Raw genomic sequence first — 14,170 nt, forward strand, 5'->3', positions numbered from 1 at the left:
TTACAATGTCACTACCCTGCTCAAAAAGTATTGGTGGCTCCCTATTGCTCCTAAAATAAACTCCACAGATTGGATATTAAAGATCTTCCACATTCTGGCGGCATCCTAATTTTGCAATCTTAATTCACATCACTTAACATACTCTATATGGTTTCCACCTAAACTGGCCTACTCAGGCTATTCCCAGAACTCAATGCCACACTTACTCCTTTCCTCACTTTGGCCTCTGAGGATCCTACATACTTTAAGTATCAGTACAGGTAGCATCTCCTTGGTGAAGCTTTCCTTGATTCTAGCCTGCCTGAAGGTCTTCTCTACCTCCTCAAATTTTCCTAAAGCACATACACTTAGCGCTTGTGTGACCAGGGGCAAGTCATTTCACCTCTGCCTCAGTTTCCTCAAGTGTAACATGGGGGTAACTGTATAATGGGGGATAGCACCTACTTCCCAGGGTTTTGGGAAACAAAAGACTTAACATTTGTAAAGTTTTTTATGCTTAGCTAGGTGACACCTTAGGCACTGAACAAATATTTGTGCCTTCCCTTCCCAGACTAAAGGTCTATTCTCACTCAGAAGAATGTAAAGCAAATTGAATGATAGAGCACGTACTAGCTTAGCTCAAATAGCTAGCCCATGGTAGCAGCCACTTAATACTTACTCAAATAGATTCTAGGATCTAGACCTTGAGTTGTATTTTAAAAGGTTTAAAAGTAGTTTTCAGTCATTGAAAACAGAAAGTTACTGAGCAAGGCAAGGTAGAATGACAAAGTCAGTGACATAGATGGCCTACATATAGGGGGACAATGAGTAGGGCAGACTTAAGATTTCCCAGTTTTTTCATTATATGTAGGAAGGTATCAAAAGGTGGTATTCAATATAGGTCCAGGGTCTCCACCAATACCTAGCTGGGGATCATCTAACTTCTTTGGACTTCAATTACTTCATCTGCAAAAGGAGTTGGGTTAAATTTTCTCTAAAATTCACTCCAGCTCCATAACGGACAATATTATTATTTTTAGCCAAGATGGTCCCAGTACTCTACCACTGTAACACCGGTTTCCCTTGTAAACTACTTAAACTATATTTATGATAACTTTTCTGTAAATGTGTCTGCTAATGAGTCAAAAGTAAACACTTTCTCAGTAATTCAATACCTGGATCTTTTCTAATCTGACTCAACAGCAAGAAGTGCCCCTGCTGGTCTTTATGACATTCTTCAAAAGCAGTCAGCATTGCATAGGTGACATTCTTCTTGGGGTTACTACCATGTGCTTATTTGGAGAATTCCCAGCACATAACACCACTTACAGGATCTGGGAATTTAAGGAGAAAAAAGAATGCAGTCATTTAAAGCAGATTCATCTCCTCCTCCTGTGCTGGAAGAAAAATGGAAGAGAGCAAGAAGACATTGGGTTCAAACTGATATTTGCTATTTTTGTATGGCAAATGGAGTACCCAGTTTCATACTCATCTATTGGCATTTATTTAACTTCTTTCAACCCAATTTATATAACATCTATACTATTTTACACACACTGATAATTAGAGCTAACATTTTATGGTATTTTAAGATCTACAAATCACTTTACAAGTGAATTCATTTGATCTTTACAACTCTATGAGGTAGGTGCTATTAGATGAGGAAACTGAGGCTGGGAGGTTAAGTAACTGGCTACGTATGAGTCACAGAGCTACTAATTGAGGCAGAGTATTATATATGGAGACTTAACACTGTTTCAATTTGATAGTGAACAATATACATTTAGATGAGATTATATAGGTAAAAGGAATATAGGTTACAAAGTCAGCGTGACTAAAAATTAGTTGTCTCACTTAGAGTTCACACAAAATAAGACAAAGTAGTTCTAGTTTCCCCTCTTTAAACAGCTTAAACATCTAAAAACTCTCATTTTCCTATCAAATTTAAAAAGCTGAGAGCTTCAGAAATGCAAAATCACCTCCAAAGTATGCTTCCAGGCTTTTCACAAGGCTGATGAACCTCTATGGGAAACAAGTAAATTACCTTGTAAAACTTCATAATATTTAACAAGTATGTCTTCACCATCTAAACCTTTCCATATAATTTGCTGCAGCGCCTAAGACATGCGTGTGACAAAAACCTTTTGTCTTGACACGAAATAAACAAGTAAAACTAGGGAATTATTAGGTCAGTCTGCACTCAGCATCACCTGCCCTCAAATGCCAAAAATGTGAAGACTGAAAAGACCCACCCAAAATATCTGAAATACCAAAGACGGGCTCAACTTTTCCCCTCTTTATCCACGAAGCTGGGAAGAAGATAATTGTTACTAATGAATTATAGACAAAAAAAATTGTAGACAAAGACATCCTGGCCAGGAAGAGCCAAAGCTCAGAGTTTTTACATAAGTGGTTGGGTTTTGGTCTAAACAAAAGAATTAAGTACTGTCTTTTACCCAGAGTGCCCCCACCCAGATTGTCAGTGGGTCAGCATTTTTTAAGCACCCACCGAGGGCAAAAAAGGAAGGAACTGCTAATGAGATATAATGTTGTAAAGTTGTAAAGCAAGAGACTTAGCCAGGATAACATACCAGAGTTTTATTGCTGAGCCTACTACTGACTAGTTATACCATATCTCTAAGCATAAATTTCCTTGTACCCAACACAGAATTCTATGTAAGTAGTGATATACTAGTAACAATAGCCTTAGGTGCCAAAAAGTGGCATCATTGCAATAGGTTAGCTGTTCCTGCACCCCCTGCACCCACCCACCTTCAAACGTCTTACCCAAACTAAAAAATATGAAGAAGCAAAGGAATAAGGAATTAAAGCATGAGCCTTTAAGAACTGTACAGAATCTTGTTCATTTTCTACATCAGGCTCAAAGGATCTTTCCTCTGGACACTAAAAAAGAACCACCATCTTACTAGGTAGAAATCACTGAGAACCAACAGGCATAATATTTTTGTGCCATTGATAAGCAGACAAAAATTCAAACAGTGATACAGAATGAAAGATAGGTAGGTAGAAGCATAAATTCAGAGGAAGAAATCCAAGGGGGGGGAAAATCATCTTCAAGATTATTCATAGCTGTGGATAGGGCCAGAAATGACGTCAGTGTCAATTTAAGTAGAATTTTTTAATCCAGATTGGTTTATCCACTCTTATTGGCATTACTAGAGTGCTTCTTACAAATGCTGATGAGCACTTCTGACTCCCTTAGCAATGAAGTTAACCAATTAATTCCAGGGGCCTAAGTGAATTAAATACTCAATCAGTTATTAATCTAATATAGGTTTCCCTTCATCCTGATAAGTAGGATGGTCTATGTCAAGAAATCACAAATTCTAACCGCATCCTAACTAACTTCCTTGCCTCTGGTCTCCTCCTGCTCCATTCCAATGGTCCTAACAAAATAATCCGCTCTAAAGAACAGATCTGGGGGCGGCTAAGTGGTGCAGTCAATGAAGCACCGGCCCTGAAATCAGGAGGACCTGAGTTCAAATCCAGCCTCAGACACTTGACACTTAATAGCTGTGTGACCCTGGACAAGTCACTTAACCCCAATTGCCTAAAAAAAAAAAAACCAGATCTGACCATGTTCCCCTCCTCAAAAACCTTCAGTGGCCACTTAAAATAAAAGACTCTCAGCCTGGCATTTAAATCCCTCAACAATCTAGCTCCACTCTAAATTTCCAGGCTAATTTCACATTATAATTCTTCATATACTCTTAAGTTTTGGGCAAACTAGACAAATAGCTTGCTCCCCAAATCTAAATGCCATCCTATGAGCTCCATTAGGTTCCCCTAATTTAGAGATTAAAAAAAAAACTATTAAAGAGACCACCTTCCTATCTTTTTCACAGCAAGTCAAGGGCTTAAAAGGATTTTCTATCTATCAGACCATATTGCCACTCTTTAGAATGATCTATTTCCCCACAGATGTAAGGATTGCATTCACAGAGATGTGTGAGCCCATACCCAAAAGGAAAATGAGTTACGGTATCTATTATGGGTAAACAAATAAATATGTACAACTTTTGCAAGATTAGTGAAAACGTGACATTGGAAACATAGAATTCGGTTATAGGATGTCTACATTCATAAATCATAGGCCTTTTACCCCTTTCCACCTCCAGTATCACTTTATGAAAAAAAATTGCAGCAATATTTTCTAAAGAAAGAAAAGTCTTAAGAGCAGACATTCATAAAACCACTGGAATCCAGTAAGTTCAATGAATTTCAGTGCCTTACTAGTCCAAACAACAAAAATCAAAGAGCAAATCTATGAAATTCTAAAATGATACGGGAGATGCTCCCTAAGTGCTTTTCATTCACCACTAAATACCATTTTCTGATTATTATCTTGAAAAGAGTTTCCTTTTGCATTGAACCCCTGTTGAGTTGCAGATGGTTTCCATTTCTAAATCCCTAATGCTTTCAGGAATTTATTCCTAGATTTCTCTCCTCATTCCAATCCCATCGCCACTGATTGCTCTGGCTTGTCAGAATCAGTTTCTTCTGTTACTACAGCCTATGTTCAAGAAAGTAGTTGCTTTAGGGTAGAGTTAGTCAAATCTTTAGTGCATCAAGGAAGGAAACACACATAAGGGGAGGCATTTTGCAAAATTTCCAATCATTCTGGCTTCCAGTGAGAAAAAACCAGTAAGACTGATGTCATAAATCCGAGAATGTTGCATGTCTGAGTATGAACTGTGCTCCTTTGAACAACTCTACCTATGCTTATTCTCCAACATCAGCACATCCTTGACAAACATTTATTAAGCACGTCGTTGTGAGCACAGAACCATGCTAGAAAATAGCCAGTAATCAAAGCACCTTCCCAGCTCTCCAACTTGTTTGGATAAAATTTTTCTTCTTCAAGTATGGAGAATGAAACACAAAATAGGATACCTCCTGAGTGTGCAGTAACTTTGAATGTGTTACTACATAACATGTAATGACTATCTAATAACAGAATTCCAAGAGCAATACCTTAACAGAACAAAAGTGTCAAAGAAACTTACCCAAGGTAGTCTCCAACAAACAGAATTAGAATGAGAGAAGACCATTCCCCAGCTACACATTTCCAGAAGCTTGCCATAACTGAGCCAAAGGAGAATGCATATTACCTGGTCTATATTCATAAAAACACAATAAAAAAAAAAGCTACTGAGACTTGTCAAGATACTATTAAGAGACACCCTGTTTTCCAGAGCTAAGGCCCAGCAAGCAAGCTGTGCCCTGAGCTTGACCTAATAAAGTCAAAGGTTTACCAACTATTCAGTCAAGATCAAAGTTATCTTACTAATGCCCCAAGGCAGTACAAGCTCATCCACATACTTAAGATTATTTCTGAATTGTTTGCGCTCTAGTTTCACTAGGTGAGGCTACCATTAAGTAAATGATAATCTTGTTAGATGGGGAGGTAAATTAATAAGGTCTGTACCACAGATTAGAGGGTCCCAGAAAGGACTTAAATCAGTATAGTCCTTCTGAAAAAAATATAAGGTTAGCCTGGGTCATTATATACGTAAGCAATTTCTTTTAGTTGATGTGTGTGTGTATATATACATACACATGTGTGTGTATAATATACATATTTTATACATATAACACATATACACATTATTTATTTATATCTGAATGTCACGTGAAGTCCTAACTATGGAATGGGGCCAATTTTAAAAATCCCTTCTTTTACAAACTTTACTTATCCCACTCATTCACCTAGTTTAATAGCAATGATTATGTTTCTTTTTTTAAGTTTCTAAAAGTAACATTGTTGTGTTTTTTAAATGGGAAATTGGTTCATATTTTCAATGGGTCCCATTTCTTAAGGGGTATGGCACACTAGCAGACTGGATAGCCCCCTTTTTTAAGCTACAGGGAAAAAAACTTTTAAGAAAACACAACCCAAAAGCAACATGAAAATACTGCAACACAACATCCTAGGGTGGATGGGTTTTAAATCATAAAATAAATTTTATTTTCAAAAAATGTAATTACTAAATCATAAATTCAAGTTGATACAAATAGGATCATGCAGTTAAATACAAACACAAATACTACACATTACAAAATCATCTACTGTGTTTACAGAGATGACTCCCTCCTCCCCAAAAGTCATACTTGTCCCCAGTATTGGCACACTTTATCTTGACAGTGAATTGTTGTTTATCTGAAATAAAAACTGGAGAGACAATATATCATTTTTAGACATTATGTTTGTTCTGTAAAATAATCACCACCACCACCACTACCACCCCCAACTGTTTCAATTTAAAGTTAAGTGCCTTTGATACAGAGCCCCAAGTCTCAACTTTGAGGGCAATCACAAAAACTGTTATTTCATCTGGTATAGGGCTGATTTGAACAATCTCCATCCACCAGTGCAGGTCATCGCCCTTCTCTGCATTTATAGTCTTAAAGAGCTTCCTAGGGCACAGAGATGTTCTGTTGCCCAGGGGCCCATAGCCAATATGTGTCAGAAGTTGGATCTGAACACGTCATCTTGGTTTGATAGACAAAACTACCTAAAACATTCAGGTGTATCTGGAAAATAGTTATCTACTTCAAACTCCATAGCAAAAGCATAAGGATAAATTTTTCAATCTTATATCACTAGCAAAATATTAATAATTGGCTATTAATATATACTGACAATTGTCTCCATTTCAACTCCTTTTTCTTGCAGAGGAGTAGTAAAAACTAAAAGCAATCAGGGCATTGAAAGAGAAAATAAAGTAGTTGGTCAATTAAAATGAACAAAAAGGTTATTTTAAAATCCAAGATTCACTGAATTTAGAACAAAAAAACAACACTCACCCCACCCTTCCAATCTTCAAAGGCCCTCCCAAATATCTGATGGTAAAGTGGAGGAGCAATTGGGCTTCCTTTTCTCCTTCTCAGAACAACTTAAATGACGTGACCTGACCTTATATATGAAACTTCTGGTGAATACAGAAATTTTGGGTCAGAAAAACAATATAATCAAGTACCATAAGCAAGTTTTATGTTAACCCATCCAGCTACATTTTGTAGCTGTGCAAGATTACTAGGGTTTAGATGTATAAAAACTTCATAATCAAGATACCACCATTATATGAGAAAATTTTAATCTTTGATTTGTAAGTACACTAAAATGCATCTATTTAATACATGACAAAAATCTAGAAGCCTAAAGGTAGAATAAATTTTAAGAATCTGGTGAAGTGTGAGCACCCAACAACCAAAGTAATTTGATTTGGGCCATACTGCTTGCTGACACTATGGAATCTTACAGGAACAATTACCCTCATTCCAGATGTCTCCACAATTAGCATTTCCATTTTGCCATTCTTTAAGGACCCTGCCTATCAATAATGTGGAAACAAAAATAAAACAGAAAGGCTTAAACTACATGTTCTGAAAGGTAACCATTTTCTCTTCACTAGATGTTGAAGGCCATCTTGTTAGCATGATTTCCAATAGTAAACTTCCCTAAGCAATGATGCCAGAGGCAACACCCAGATCACTTCACGGTCAGCAGATCTGATTTAATCAAATGAGCCAATAGAAAATCACGTGTGGAGGACAAAGGATGAAGATATACTGATATGTAGTACCTTTACTTGTAATGAAGTACTGGGGTAGGGAAGCTGTCATTTATTAATAAATTTAGAAAAATCAGGATACAGTAAATCAGGCCTTTAATATTTTAGGGATATAGTTGTATTTTTAAGGATTTTAAAGAATTTTAAAGAATTTTTAAAGAATTATTAATAGTGTCATATTCATCATTAAAAAAGCAAGAGATGACATCCTGTAGGAAAAGAACGTTCCCCTCCTTCCCCTAAAGACCTGCATTACATTCATGGGTCTAATGCAACATTTTAGGCCTTTGTTCCACCACTTCTGATATGAGGTTGGTTAGTGATGGAGAGATCAAGCTGCCTATGTCCCTCTCCACACCCAGCTCTCTGGCGCATGCGTGAGACAAAGACAAAGGAATAGGTAATTACAGTCCAGTTTCATTCATTTTCACCGCAGTACTGGTCTATTAGCAAGAACAGCAGTATCTTGGGGAGGATTCAACCCGGCATACAAGAAAGACATTGATGTTTGAGTGTTCACTCAACAAACTAAACATCTGGGAAGAAGCTTCAGGGGAAATAGGGTCGTAGTATTCATAGAGATGATCCTAAAAATGTATAGATGCTGTTTGATTCAGTGCAGGAAAAAATTACACGGACAGGCAGTCCAAGTAGTTTCAAGGCTGAAATCTTTATGGTAGCACAGGGATAAGCATTCGATGAATATTCATGGAAAAACTGAGCTTCCGAGTCAGGCAGTTTGCTTGCAATTAAGAAATGCTGTAGAGTCAACCAGCTCTGCGAATTTGGTGGGGGGGGGGGGCCGGGGGGGGGGGGGGGGGGGGTTGGGGGGGGGGGGAATGAAGGGGGGGGGAGGGGGGCGGGAACCGGAGTCTAGTTGCAGCGTTAGCTCGGTTTAGGCACAAGCCGCTAAACCTCAAACATTTGCGTAAAGCTTTGACCACAGTGGGATTAAGCCCCGTTTCCGTGCAGCTAGCATGCTGTCAATTCCAAGCAGATACACCACTGACCAGTCACTGAATTAAAAACACGGGGCGCCTTTACTGAACACTGGGAAGGATAAACTAATTGTCCAACAACCACAGTAGGCTAGTGGAAAAATAATATTGCCGTGTTGAAGGCTAGAGCTATGAGTGGCTAAGCATTTGTTTTCAGATTCTTGTTTTAATGCCGATCTCTCATGCTATCTTGCAAAGTCAAAGATCCTAAAACTGTCACAGGTAAATACAGCCAGTTTCTAAAAGCAGCACCCTATTCCCATCTCCGTTCTGGTTAAGGTACCAAGAGATCCCCCATTTCTTCTCCCTTCCTCCTCCCCACCCCCACCCCACCCCATCCCTATCCCCACCCCCATTCGAGCCCCTCCATCTTTTCTCTCTGCCATACCCCTAGCATGAAGCATTTTCTTCGTGGTGTAATTCTCTCCACTAACAAGTTTCTTTTAAACCCTCAAAAAAAAAGCTGCTTTCCATCCAAGTTCAGGCGTGTGTGTGTGTGTATGTGTTTGTGTGTGTCTGTGTATTTTTTATGTTCAATAGCTTCCCTCCTTGGCTATGCTCTCCAGCCCACTACGGCCCCCCCCTTAATCACTCCCAGCCCAATTCTTGCCTCCCTATCTTTACAAATAGAGCAAACTTTAAGCAATTATTTAGATCCGATTGGAAGCCTCGCATTAATTCATAGCTCTCTCCTTCCAGAAAGCCAAAGGCTCGCCCTGCGCCCAGCCAGGCGGCTCCTCTATTTGAGTGTGGAGGCGTTTCCCCCATTCCACTCCCTCAAATTCATCCCCCCCCACCTTCCCGCTCCGGGGGAAAGAAAGAAGGGGCTGGGGGAGGGAGGGAAAGGAGGAAAGGAGGCAGGAGGCAAAGGGGCTCCAAAGCAATGGTTCCCCATGTATGCGATGTGTAAATGGTAGAAAGGAGATGCTCCTCCTTACCTGGATTTGTTCTCTTTTCCGCCCCCTCGGTGAGTGTGAGGTGCGCCCTGGTGTCACCAAGAGAGCCTCGGGGAGCCTAGGGTCCGCTCGGCTGGGGCTGGGTGGCGCGATGTCTCTCCCAGGCTCGAGAGCAGAGACTGGAGCGAGGGGAGCCTATTGGAGCAATGCCGCCGCTGCTACTGCCGCCGCCGCCGCTGCTGCCTCTGCATTTCTCATTCTCCCTCCCCTCGCCTGCCTCCCTCCTTCCCTTCCCCCCTCCCTCGTTCCCTCCCTCTTCCCCGCCTGCCTCCCCTCCCCCTTCGCCTCTTGGTAATAGTCTATGGGTAGTTCAAAAGCCACGCCAGCTCTGAGTGGGTTTGCCCCCCCCCTCCACCCCACCCCACCCCCCGCTCTGATTGCTTTATTTATTGGAAAGACTCCGCTCCCGCTCACACCCAGTCTTAAGGGGGCGTCGAGACCCAACGTTTTAAGGAGAGGTGCTAAGAGCTCTGGGGCGCAGGGTCCATAAGTGTACCTTGCTTGCCAACAGCTAACCTTTTCAAATCGTGATACCAACTAGGGGGATCCTAGCATTCGGGAGATGAGGCTTCTCCCCCCTCGCTATTGCCAGAAATCCTCTGCGTGAGAAGGCACTGGTGTTGGGGGGGGGGGGGGCTACTGGAAGGTTATTGTTCCCTCAGCCCGAGGGACTGAAGTCCATGAGATGTGAGACCACAACGGCAGCAGACATTCCTTTTCTTCTCTTCTGTAGACGAGATGGTCTTAGCTCCGAACCACCCAGAAGGCTAGAGGCTCGGCAGCGTGGCTCTTCCAACTTAAGGAGAGATAAAGAGAGGTCGAGGAGCCCGTTGGCTAAACGCGCGCAAGTGCCTGGACTGTGGGTTGGAAAGGGAATGCGACCTCCCAGACCAGAGGCACGGGGAATTAGGAAAGCAAGAGAAAGGAGAAGAAAAAAAGCCGAGGAAGCGGGTCTGAAAAGAAAAAAGGAGGTAGGGGCACGCGCCTCACATGAAGGGATTATTTCCAGGCATCTAGCAGCTGTCCAGCTAAGAACCGCACGTTTCCAACCTGACAAATTGTGGCAAGTTCATGTTGGCAAAAAGCTGCCACGAGTATGTAAAACCGACACACCAATTAATCCCCCAAATACAGCATGTTGGAAAGTACTGCACACCTGGCTTCCGTTTTGGAAAAAAGGAAATAAAAAAGGAAAGGGAGGAAAACTTTCAGTTAACAGCTGTTAAATTTGATTAAAGCGAAAATTTACTTTGGGATATAAGGCGTCAGTGTTCAGGACTCGAACTTCCATTTGCAGCATTTTGGCGCCCCCTTCCTGCACTATCGAAAAGTTCCTATTTCCCTCAAATTCTAGGAAGAACCGGATTATTGATTAATTGCAAAATCGGAGCAGGGTTTTAGACAGGAATTTGTATCTCAGAAGTGGTCATCACCATCCAGAGTCTGTGCAACTAAATGTAATTAAAATTAGGAGGAGGTAAACATAAAGAATATAATTATCCGCCTTTAGGTGGGAAAAGGTAAGTCCTGTCATTGACATGGAAAACAGTCTCTAAGTAAATTGGCTCATCATTTGAAGGGGGGAAGGGTTCTTTCATAAAAAAAAGGTAAGGAATTTTCTTTTCCTTATAAATAAAGTAAAAACAAAATAAATTAATTTAGCTCAATCTTGATCATGTAAATAGTTATACAATTGCGTGGTGATCTATTAGATGCTTCTAGTGTTAACATTTATTTACTGTCAGTAATTTATTTACAGCTAAATTAGACTGTATCACCGTTTGCTATTTGACAACAGTTAAATTCTCCACTACAGTATTCGGGAGGAATGAAATTTTCATTTTTTTAAGCAAGTGAAACAGCAGAAAAATCAATGTTATTGCAGTGTAGGAAGGTATAACATCTCCCTGCAAAGCATCCCATTTTCTTAACACTTGCCAATCTTATTAGCTAGATCAAGCCTTGATGTCTTGATTTCTAATCTTAGTAGGTAAGCTATTTTTATTTGTTTTGGGCACCACATATTTTTAATTCTGTGCCTAGGTCAGTGTGAGGTATTTTATTTATTAAAGGATGGCAAAACAACAAGAAAATCACCCCCTTATGTTAGATTTCACATTTAGGTTTTATTCTTAATCTCCTTCAGATGTGTACTTCTTTTTTAACATTACAAAATTCTTATTTAGTACTATCTTTTGTAGAAGCTCATTTTTCATGTTGAGGAAAACAACCCTTTCCGACAATGTGATTAGAATACAGATCCTCTGTTGCCATAGAAACTAGAGCGGGGATCCTTAAACCAACAATGAGAACTACAGGTCCACTGAAATTCATCTTCTGTCCTGTTCAGCTCTTCTCCTGAAACTTAAAAAGGGGGCTCTGCTTTTATGGAATAATGGTCTACCAGAACAACTAATCCTGAGTGGAAGCTTTTCCTTGAACTTATAGTCTGTCTAAAAATAAAATCCCATGCAAAAGGCTGTCTGAACTCAACAACTTCATAGCTTTAAAATCCTCATTTAGTACAGTTTCCAATCACACTTCCAGACAAATGAATGACTCCTGGTATCTTTAGTGTGTGTGTGTGTGTGTGTGTGTGTGTAGCCTTGGAAAAGATGAAAAGGTTTAATTTACAGAATCCACAGGAATGAATTTGAAGCTCCCACGTGTAGGAAGATTATTTCCTTTCTTTTTTAATTAAGGTTTATTTTATTTTTCACGAAGATCTGCCTTCTCTTTCTCTCTCACACACCACACACTCCTCCTCACCCATGAAGAAAAACTGAAGCCCGGTTGAAAATTTGCATAGTCAAACTAAATATTCCCTATATACACCCCACCAAAAAATGTCTCAGAGTTAATAATAATGTTTTATTGTGATTCCCTATTTGCTTCAAATCATACAACAAATTACTTAAGAATGTATTTTGCCTGTTTATTGCCCAACCTTGACTTGTTCATAAACTTACCTTCATGAGAACTTTTCTTATCTTACAAGTGGCTCAAATTTTTTTTAGACCAAACCTAAACTCAAAGTGAAGTCCTTAACGTTTAAAATGATAATAATTATTTACATTTACAAAGTACTTCACATTGTTTCATTTCTGCCCAACCTTACCACCCTATGTGTCAGCATAAGTGTTCTCATTGTGCAAATGGAGAAAATGAGAGGTTCATTAAAGTGAATTGAATTGCCCAGAATCACAATGGAAGAGGCAAAGGTGTGGCTCAGTCCAGAACTTTGGACTCCCTTACACTGACATCTGTCCCTTTAAAATGCTGGCATACCTTGCTTTAAATATAACCAATATGCACAAATATAAATTTATGACCAAAAAAAATTATACTAAAGGATCCATGACAAATATATTTTAATTGAAAGCTTTTCTAGGGTATTTAAATTTGTGGGGGAGGGGGGGCATCATTCTAACAGTCAATTTTTTTTTTACAATTATTTCAACTCTTCCCATATTTATTGAGATTGTCACCAGTGGGCTGCCCAACTGGACCATGGCAACTCATGAAATAAAAATATATGAAATGGCATTCTGCCTTGTGTGGGTGGCAGGGAGTATTAAGAGTCATGCAGTTTTCATAAGTTAGCTATTCCCAATTAGTAGACATAGAACTCAAGGAATTGAATGGTACCATTTTTGCCATTTTTGTTATAAAGGAAACTAGAATACAGAAGAAAATTGCAGCTAAATGGCTGGTCACATGGTGAAAGTAAGGGATAACCAAAGGCTTATGTGATCCATTGATATCCTCTTGATAGCAAGAAAAATCAAAGAAGGCCCCTAGCACACTGGGCAGACTCCCAGTAGCAACTTTCCAGAATGACATAGGTGAGAGTTAAACAGTATAGACGAACTTGAATGACTCTACAACTTTGGGTGGAACAGGCATATTAATTAGATCAAGTGAGCTAGATATTTAGGAAAATCTACTTTGAGGGGAGAAATGAAATTCCACTTATTTTTGTATTTTCTGAAGCACCTATTACACTGTCTTGTACATAGTAGCCATTTAAGTATTGTTGAATTATTTAGTAACTTAATGATTTCACAGGGTTAATAAAGATCTAAACATATGAAACACTCATTCACAACACACAATCCTAACATCCACCTAGGTCCAATACCATAATATATTGGAAATGAAGCCAGAGAAGGGAAGAACTGGAAGGGATTGAGGGGCCAGAGGTCATGCTGAAGGTGAAGAATCAGTTCAGTGGAAGAGATTGGAGGAAAGGAGACTGATCAGAGAGGGTGGCTTCAGAATCCTGGATCTTGGGGGCAGGTAGGTTGCGCAGTGGATAGAGCACCGGCCCTGAAGTCAGGATGACCTGAGTTCAAATCCGGCCTCAGACCAAAAACACTTGACACTTACTAGCTATGTGACCCTGGGCAAGTTACTTAACCCCAACTGCCTTTAAAAAAAAAAAAAAAATAGAATCCTGTATCTTAAAAGTAGGATAGTTTCTCTTGATGAAGAATACAGTGAAACTGGGGTTGAAGTCAATGAAGATGAAACAGTGTCCTAATGATTGGTAAATGACTCCCAACAGTTATTTGGATGAGATGATATAATTTAATGGAATAAATTGCAAAGGAGGAGAGATTGTTGAAGGATGGTAGTAGCA

At 39.7% G+C, this 14,170-nt stretch overlaps 1 protein-coding gene across 1 annotated transcript in view; it reads right to left on the bottom strand.

Moving 5' to 3' along the window:
- BASP1 (brain abundant membrane attached signal protein 1) overlaps window positions 1-9,713 on the bottom strand; it is an 84,864-nt gene extending 75,151 nt beyond the window's left edge. The window contains exon 1 of the mRNA XM_027868730.1: window positions 9,511-9,713. The gene's annotated coding sequence lies outside the window, so the exon portion shown is untranslated. The remainder of the gene's footprint in view (window positions 1-9,510) is intronic.
- Window positions 9,714-14,170: the final 4,457 nt, after the last annotated feature.

Source organism: Vombatus ursinus, unplaced genomic scaffold (assembly GCF_900497805.2).
Source record: "Vombatus ursinus unplaced genomic scaffold, bare-nosed wombat genome assembly UNPS02014791.1, whole genome shotgun sequence".
Classification (NCBI taxonomy): Eukaryota; Metazoa; Chordata; class Mammalia; order Diprotodontia; family Vombatidae; genus Vombatus; species Vombatus ursinus.